We start from the raw sequence: 8,572 nt of genomic DNA, 5'->3' as shown, positions 1-8,572 counted from the left end.
TTTAACAGTATTTCTGGAGTATAATGTGTGAACAGGTATCTTCGGACTCAAGTCGGCATCACAGTAGACCAGAATAATACGAAGGTTGATACAGGCCGAAGGTGTGAGCAGGAAAGCTTCGGCGTGGCAGCAAAAAGTGAAACCGACTTAAAGATGAAAGGGCTATTTAGACCCCGATAGTTTATTATAGAATTATTATCAAGTGTAAAGAGCATGAATGTAATTTTGTATGGGTTGTGTCCCGTGCCTATAAATAGATGAACAGTACCCCCGTACTGGGGACGCTGACTTGGCATTCGCTTTTTGCGTCACGCTTGTACTATCATCTCTTTCAAGTTGAAGGTATATTTATAATTCAACAATATTTCTGTTTATACATGATAATATATAATTGTTTATGTTGTCTTTTGTATTCCCTAAATTTTATCCTTCGTCGTTGTATAATGAATTTATGAAGGTACGCCCTTCATAACCTTCGTCCAAAAACCATTATATCCTAAGGGAAATAATGCTTCGAAGGACGAAGGACTTTAACGATTAACATTTTCTATGTTGTCTTGTTCTTAACTCATAGCATTTGAGAACAAGTCCCCAACAGCTGACTAATTAGGAAAGCTAGTGGAAGACTACCTTACCTGAAAGGGGCAAGGGCAGTAGGGGAGTTGCATGCAGGGAGGTTCTCGGGTTGATTTTGCTGTGATGGCGGTCAGACGGGGGATTCTTACAAGTGCTCTTCCCATAAACTGTAGCGGGTTTTCGGAAGCTAGTGGAACTTTGTAAAGGCCTCGTAGTGTTACCCTGCCTCGCTTCCTTGGTAGAGGTGTATGGGATTCATGACCCCTTGGCAAATGGGTAACATGACTTGTGGGTAAAGGGTACAACCTCTGCAGAGTGTAAAACTGGTATACTAGCCGAGCTCACGGTCATGAGCAGCTCAGGACTCTCGCATGATTAATTTATGGAACTTAAATTCAATTTGTCATATGCATTGCATGGGAGTATTTATTAATTTTGTTCTATTATTTATTATGGTTTGGTATTCATTTACATTTAGTAACTGCTAATAAAATTTGACCAACTTATTAAAAGCAATGCTCAGCTTTAACTCCTATTGTTGATTAGCCTTACACATCACATGAACTCCCACCTTTGGTGAGTTCATGCCCACTGGTTTCCCCACAACTTGTTGAGCTATGATCATGTGTGAGCTCACACTTGCTATCCCACACCCCCCACAGGAGAAGAACAGGTGGTTTAGGAGGAGCCACACAACGAGGAGTTCGATCTGATCTAGGTGGCATCTCCCAGTTTACTTATTGGCGTCAAAGATGGATTTTAGTTTGATTTATATTTATCTTTTATTTTGTAAGACTTCCGCAATGTAATAAGTACTCTGTTGTTATTGTGACATTTATCTCTATACACTCTGTTATTATATATGTTGTCTTCTTTGGCGCATGTATGAGATGCACCCGGCTTTGTTCCTTAAAGCCCAGGTCTGACAGAAGTGGTATCAAAGGAAATGTTGACTGTAGGACGAAACCTAGATAGAAATGGACAAAACACTTCCCTACTTACCTTACTCTGATTCATTCTATACTTATCTTATCTTGATCCTGTCTCACTTTTTGTTGTTCTACTCTGATTACTCTTATCTTTTCTACTCCAAGGCATGATGGTTTCACACCTTGGGATCCTACATTTATGACATTCTTAAGAGATAGGGAACCTAAGACAAAATTTAAACCATTTTCTCTATTTAAAATGTTGGTTGATTGTTCTGATGATAAATGCCTGATTTGCTTCTTTGATTGATTGAGATAACATAAATGGACATCTTAGCATGTACCACCATAAGGTAAGGAAATAGCTTAGTAGGTAAAACACCAATCTACTTAGCTAAAGAATTCCCCCGAAGTAACATGATTTGTAATAACCTGCCTTGTCTACTATTCTCTCTTACCATATGTTTCTAACTCAGATGGTCAATACTAGGAAGGGTGGTGGAATTGATCTACCTCCCAATCGACACACTCGGAGGATATTTAGACAACCCCAACAACAACAACAACCTGAGATGGATCCTCCATAGCCTCCACCAGCAGGAGTTGACCCAACAGTTGTAGCTCAGATGAGGATGATGCAACAGATGGCAGACACCATGGTGGATATGCACATGCAGATGCAGCAGGAACGCCAGGAGATGCGCCAAGAGCGAGAGGAGATACGCTGGGAGCTACGTTAAGAGCGAGAGGAGATACGCCAGGAAAGAAGGTTGCAACAGCAACAACAACAGCAGCAAGCACCACTGCCTCCACCACCACCACCAGTTCCACCCCGGGACAAGCACCAGGTGTTCATGAGCCACAAGCCACCGACGTTTGCTAACTCTCCTGATCCACTGGACGCTGATAATTGGCTGAAGTCTATAGATAAGATGTTGAATATTGCTCAGTGCTCTGACCGGGAGAAGGTTCTACATGCTTCTGGTTGTTTGACAGGTCCTGCTGCTGATTGGTGGGATTCATACACTGCTGCTCATGATGCTGCTGATACTATCACATGGGCGGAGTTTGCTACGCAGTTCAGGAACTATCATATACCAGCTGGACTGATGAAGATTAAGAAGAAGGAATTTCTATTGCTGAAGCAGGGAAGCATGTCAGTCAGTGAGTACCACGATAAGTTCATCCAGCTATCCAGATATGCACCGGATGAAGTTGCTGAAGATGAGAGGAAGCAGGAGCATTTTATTGAAGGACTTAATGGACCTCTGCAGTATGCTCTAGTGGCACATACATTTCCATCATTCCAGAGACTGCTTGACAATGCCCTAGCTATTGAACACAAGCGTGTTCAGCTAGGAGATTTGAAGAGGAAGGCGATATCCCAGGGACAGGGAAGCCGCAGTGTTCGTCCTCACTACAGTTCACCCTAGGGTATACCAGTTCGCACTGGCGGAGGCCAGCGCCCAGTTCAGCACTCACCTCAGAGGACTCCACCGACTCGTCAGGCTACCCCCACTAGCACCCCGACAAAGTTTTCAGGACAGAGTGCAGGCACTACTTGCTACAAGTGTGGGAAGACTAAACATTATGCAAATGTTTGCCCATAGAGGATTGCTACTACCTCAGTTTAGAACAAATAGTAGACTCCAGCACCTGACAAGGGATACTCTATTGCTAGGGTTAATCAAGTCAGCGCGGATGCTACTCTTGATGGGGATGACATCGCACTTGGTATGTTTTACATTAATGCAATTCCTACAACAATATTACTTGATTCTGGTGCTACACATTCATTTATGTCTACTCGATATGCCAACACAAATGAGTTACCACTGAAAATGATGAAAACACCAATGATAGTAATTACACCCAAAGGGCCTGTTGAGGCAAATCATATGACACATAAATTGACATTGACAATTATGGGAAGAGAATTTGGGGCTACTGCTATAATACTAGAGGCAAGCAACATAGATCTAATCCTTGGTATGTCATGGTTAAGAAAGGCAAAGGCCATTATACACTATGGTAGGGGTACAATAGAACTCTCCACCCTAAAGGAGAAAGATTTAACGTTGAAATTACAGTAATTACCTCTACCAGACGTGCGACATTCTTCATAGATGTGGAGTTTATTGGAAACAACATCCGTGTGGTTAGGGATTTCCTGGATGTCTTTCCAGAGGAGTTATCATGGATGCCACCATATAGGGAAGTTGAGTTTGTCATTGATCTCTTACCTGGGACTGCCCCTATTTCTAAACGGCCATACAGGATATTTGTGGAAGAATTAAAAGAACTTAAGAAGCAGTTAACGGAGTTACAAGAGGCTGGGTACATTCGTCCGAGTTCCTCACTTTAGGGAGCGCCGGTTCTGTTTGTATAGAAGAAAGATGGATCACAAAGGATGTGTGTGGATTATAGATCCCTTAATGATGTTACGGTGAAGAACAAGTATCTGTTACCCCGCATTGAGGATTTATTTGATCAGATGAGAGGTGCTAGGGTATTCTCGAAGATTGATCTTCGATCGGGTTACCATCAAATGAAGATTAGGCCAATCAATATTCCCAAGACGGCTTTCTCGACCCGATATGGTTTATATGAGTTCACAGTTCTATCATTTGGACTCACTAATGCACTAGCTTATTTTATGAATTTGATGAACAAGGTGTTTATGGAGTATTTGGACAGATTCGTCATAGTATTCATCGACGATATTCTTATTTACCAAGAGTGATAGTGATCATGAGGAACATCTGAGATTAGTGCTACAGAAGCTACGGGATAACCAACTCTATGCCAAGTATAGCAAGTGTGAGTTCTGGATTAATGAGGTGCCATTCCTTGGACATATCATTTCTAATGGAGGAATTTCAGTGGATCCTGCTAAAGTCAAGGAGATAATGGTGTGGAGCATACCCACTACAGTTACAGAGATACGGAGTTTCTTGGGACTTGCAGGATATTATCAGAGATTTATTGAAGGATTCTCTAAGATTGCCAAACCTATGACCTCGCTTATAGAGAAGGGAAGAGAGTTTAAGTGGGACGAAAAGTGCCAAGATAGCTTTGATCAATTAAAGATGAGGTTGATGTCACCACCAGTGTTGGTTATGCCAGATCTACAGAAGGGATCTGACATTTATTGTGATGCATGTGGCCAAAGGCTTGGGATGTGTACTTATTCAAGAAGGACACGTGATTGCCTATGCGTCTCGTCAGTTGCGGAAACATGAGTTGAACTACCCCACTCATGACTTAGAACTAGCAGCCGTTGTGCATGCGCTTAAGATTTGGAGACATTATATTATGGGAACCAAGTGCCAAGTGTACACGGATCATAAGAGTTTGAAGTACATATTCACTTAGAAGGATCTCAACCTTAGGCAATGCCATTGGTTGGAGCTTATTAAGGATTATGATTTGGAGATTCACTATCACCCGGGCAAGTCGAATTTGGTTGCAGATGCCTTGAGTCGGAAGGAACACGTTCATTCAGCTATTGTGGCCCATCTACCTGATGAGATTGTTGAGGATTTTAGGAGACTTAACCTGGGGATAAATACTCACACTGAAGGAGTTACTATTGATGTGGAACCTACCTTGGAGCAAGAAATCCGCAAAGGACAAATTAGTGATGCTAAAATACAAGAGATTAAGAATCTGGTTACTGAAGGTCGAGGTCCGGAATTCACGGAGGATGAGCAAGGCACCGTATGGTTCAAGGACAAGATATGTGTTCCTGATATTGAAAGCCTTCGTGAGACTATTTTAAAGGAGGCCCATGACTCGGATTATTTTATTCATTCTGGCAGTACCAAGATGTATCAGGATTTGAAGCAGAAATACCGGTGGTATGGATTGAAGAGAGATGTAGTTGCACATGTGGTTATGTGCGATGTGTGTCAAAGAGTTAAGGCTGAACACCAGAGGCCAGCTGGACTACTGCATCCACTGAAGATACCCGAGTGGAAGTGGGAAGAGATTGGTATGGATTTCATTACTGGATTGCCTCACACCCAGAAAGGATATGACTCTATATGGGTGATTGTGGATAGACTGACCAAGGTGGCTCATTTCATTCCTGTCAAGACTACTTATAAAGGTTCTCAACTGGCAAAGTTATATATGGCTCGGATTGTGTGTCTACATGGAGTACCAAAGAAGATCGTGTCTGATCGCGGTTCATAGTTTACCTCAAGATTCTGGAGAAGCTTCCATGAGAATATGAATACAAAGTTGAACTTTAGTACGGCTTACCACCCTCAGACTGATGGACAGACTGAAAGGACTAATCAAGTACTTGAGGATATGTTGAGGGCTTGTGCACTTTAGCATGGGGGAAGTTGGAATAGAAGTCAACCCTATGCTGAGTTCTCATATAATAATAGTTATCAGGCCAGTCTGAAGATGTCACCTTTTGAAGCTTTATATGGAAGGAAGTGTAGGACTCCCTTATATTGGGATCAGACTGGAGAAAGACAGTTCTTTGGGCCTGAACTAATTCAAGAGGCAAAAGAACAAGTTCGTATAATTCGGAAGAATTTGAGGGTAGCTCAAACCAGGCAAAAGAGCTATGCTAATAATAGAAGAAGGCCACTGGAATTTGAGGAAGGTGATCATGTGTACCTCAAGGTGTCACCACTTCGTGGGATGAGGAGATTCAATGTTAAGGGCAAATTGTCCCCTCGCTTTATTGGACCATTCATGATCTTTAGGCAAGTTGGGGAGATGGCATACCAACTCGAGCTACCTGATAATCTATCTGATGTGCATAATGTGTTCCATGTGTCTCAAGAAGTGTCTCCGTGTCCCTGAGGAACAGTTACTAATGGATGAGCTCAGCGTTCAGGGTGATTTGACTTACACGGAGTATCCTATCAAGGTTCTTGACACTTTGACTTGAGTTACAAGGAACATGGTTATAAAGATGTGCAAGGTACAATTGAGTCACCATGGAGAAGATGAAGCTACTTGGGAGAGAGAAGAAGAGCTTTGCATAGATTTTCCTCATCTTTTCCCTAGTCCTTCCTAAATATCGAGGTCGAGATTTTTGTTAAGGGGGGTAGGATTTGTAATACCCACTTTGTAAGAAAAATCTAAAAGGAGAAATTAAATTCCTATATATATATATATATCTGTGTGTTATCTCTACTTATCATTTCATGTGGACACCTCACTTACACAAATAAATAATTAACAAAAGACACTCAAATAAATCATGCATCGTGCCGGGTTTTGTATTTTGTGAGCATATTGTGACAATATAAAAATAATAAAGTGATAAGGAATATATTTAAAAGTCCAAAGTGGAATTTAAAACCTAAAAGAGATTCTAGAATTTAGAAAAGAGAAGCAAACAAATATTATGTGATATAAAAATATAAATAATATATATAAATATATCTCCAAATTGGAACTTGTCATGACACAATATAACCTAAGGATAAACTTGTCACAAGTTTGAATTTAAACTAGAATTTAAACTTGAATTTGGAAAAGAAGGAAAAGGAAAATAAAAGAAAAGACTAAAGACACCTAACTGGGCCGCCAGGCGGTATTTTGGCCCACTCAACTCCATCGTCGCGTGGCCCAAGACGCCATTCCTCCACCGCGCGCTGTCACGTAGGGCCCACTGGCCAGCCGCTCTCCCTCACGCACGGGTACGCCGACATCTCTAGTCCACAGGGCAGTCAAACCGCGCCAGCTCCATGGCATATCACTGGCTCGCGGGCCCGTGTTGCCAGTCGCACCCTCCACGCGATCGCTGCTCCGCGGGACCCACGCGTCACACACCTTATCGCGCCCCATTGCGACCTCGTCCTTACGCTGCGCTTGGGGGCCCACCTATCACCAACATCCGTGCGGCCGCGGCAATAGAACTCGCGCGATCCACAGCGAGCTTCCCCCACGACTTCGGCATCGGCCGTTGCCCCTCCTAGACGTCGGGCGCACATATATGGTGCCCTGTTCTACGCGTACAGCTCCCATAGGAAGTCGCTGCCACCGCTCGAGAAAGAGAATCCACCACTAGGAAAGAGCTTGCGCCACTACCATCAATTCGCTGGTCCGCCGTCAATTCGGGGTGGTCGCGGTGACTGGCCAACTCGCCTGGTTGCGTAGATCGTGACTATGGCGGATTGGGCCCAGGTGGGTGCACTAAGGATTGGGTAATTCTTCACCGGAGTGGAGTCCTCCATCGTGCTCGCGTCATTCTGTGGACGGGCGTCACCTCACCTCGGTCGGCCACAAGTGAGTCCCCATTGTGTTCGTCTTCCCTTCCTCCCTGTTATGCTCTAGCGAATTGTAGTATGGTGTAGCCGAATCCCTGGGTCCGCTGCCCGGTCATGGTGCCGCCGCAGCGCGCCGTGTACCGAGTCCTACACTCGATGTCAACCAAAAATTGGTTGGGGGTTGAGTTCCGGGTGGCATCAATTGTGGGTGGTATGATTTAATTGGTGATGTGTGCACGGGTTGGCTGGATTTGAAACCCCGGCAGTCTTGCCGCCGCGCAGAGCTGTGTGCCGCCGCGCTCGGGAACCAGGGAAGGAAGACGATGTAGGTGCCGTTTGATCGAAAAGGAGCGGCGCGGATTAGAATGGGCGTACCGATTCGACCGGGTGTGCATGGTCCGTCCAATTTTGATCTTGCGCGCTCTGATTAGTTTCAGTTGTTTAAAATCTATGTCGTAGATCTTGCATCGGGTGGCTGAGAGTGGATACTGGTTCAGGGGCGGATCAATCTAATCTGAGCCATCGGTGTTGATCGAACGGCTCTAGCGCAAGGATACCCCTTCGCCGAACTGTTTTTCACATGAGTCCCTGAATTTATTAGAAAACAACACGTGGTCCTCGTGTGACTGTTTCCTGAGTCTGGGGTATCTTACGCCGCGGTCCCTGGCTTTTTATGAAATTGAGGCCCGGTTCAGAGAAAACAAATAGAAAATAGATTTTTAATATAAAAAATAAGTGCTAGAATATGTATAATTCATAGAAAATTCATTTTTAGTTCAAATTACTCCATTCCAATTTCTAAAATTTTGTAATATTATTGTCTATCAC

Source organism: Zea mays, chromosome 1, assembly GCF_902167145.1.
Source record: "Zea mays cultivar B73 chromosome 1, Zm-B73-REFERENCE-NAM-5.0, whole genome shotgun sequence".
Taxonomy (NCBI): domain Eukaryota; kingdom Viridiplantae; phylum Streptophyta; class Magnoliopsida; order Poales; family Poaceae; genus Zea; species Zea mays.
This window is presented reverse-complemented; position numbering follows the sequence as displayed.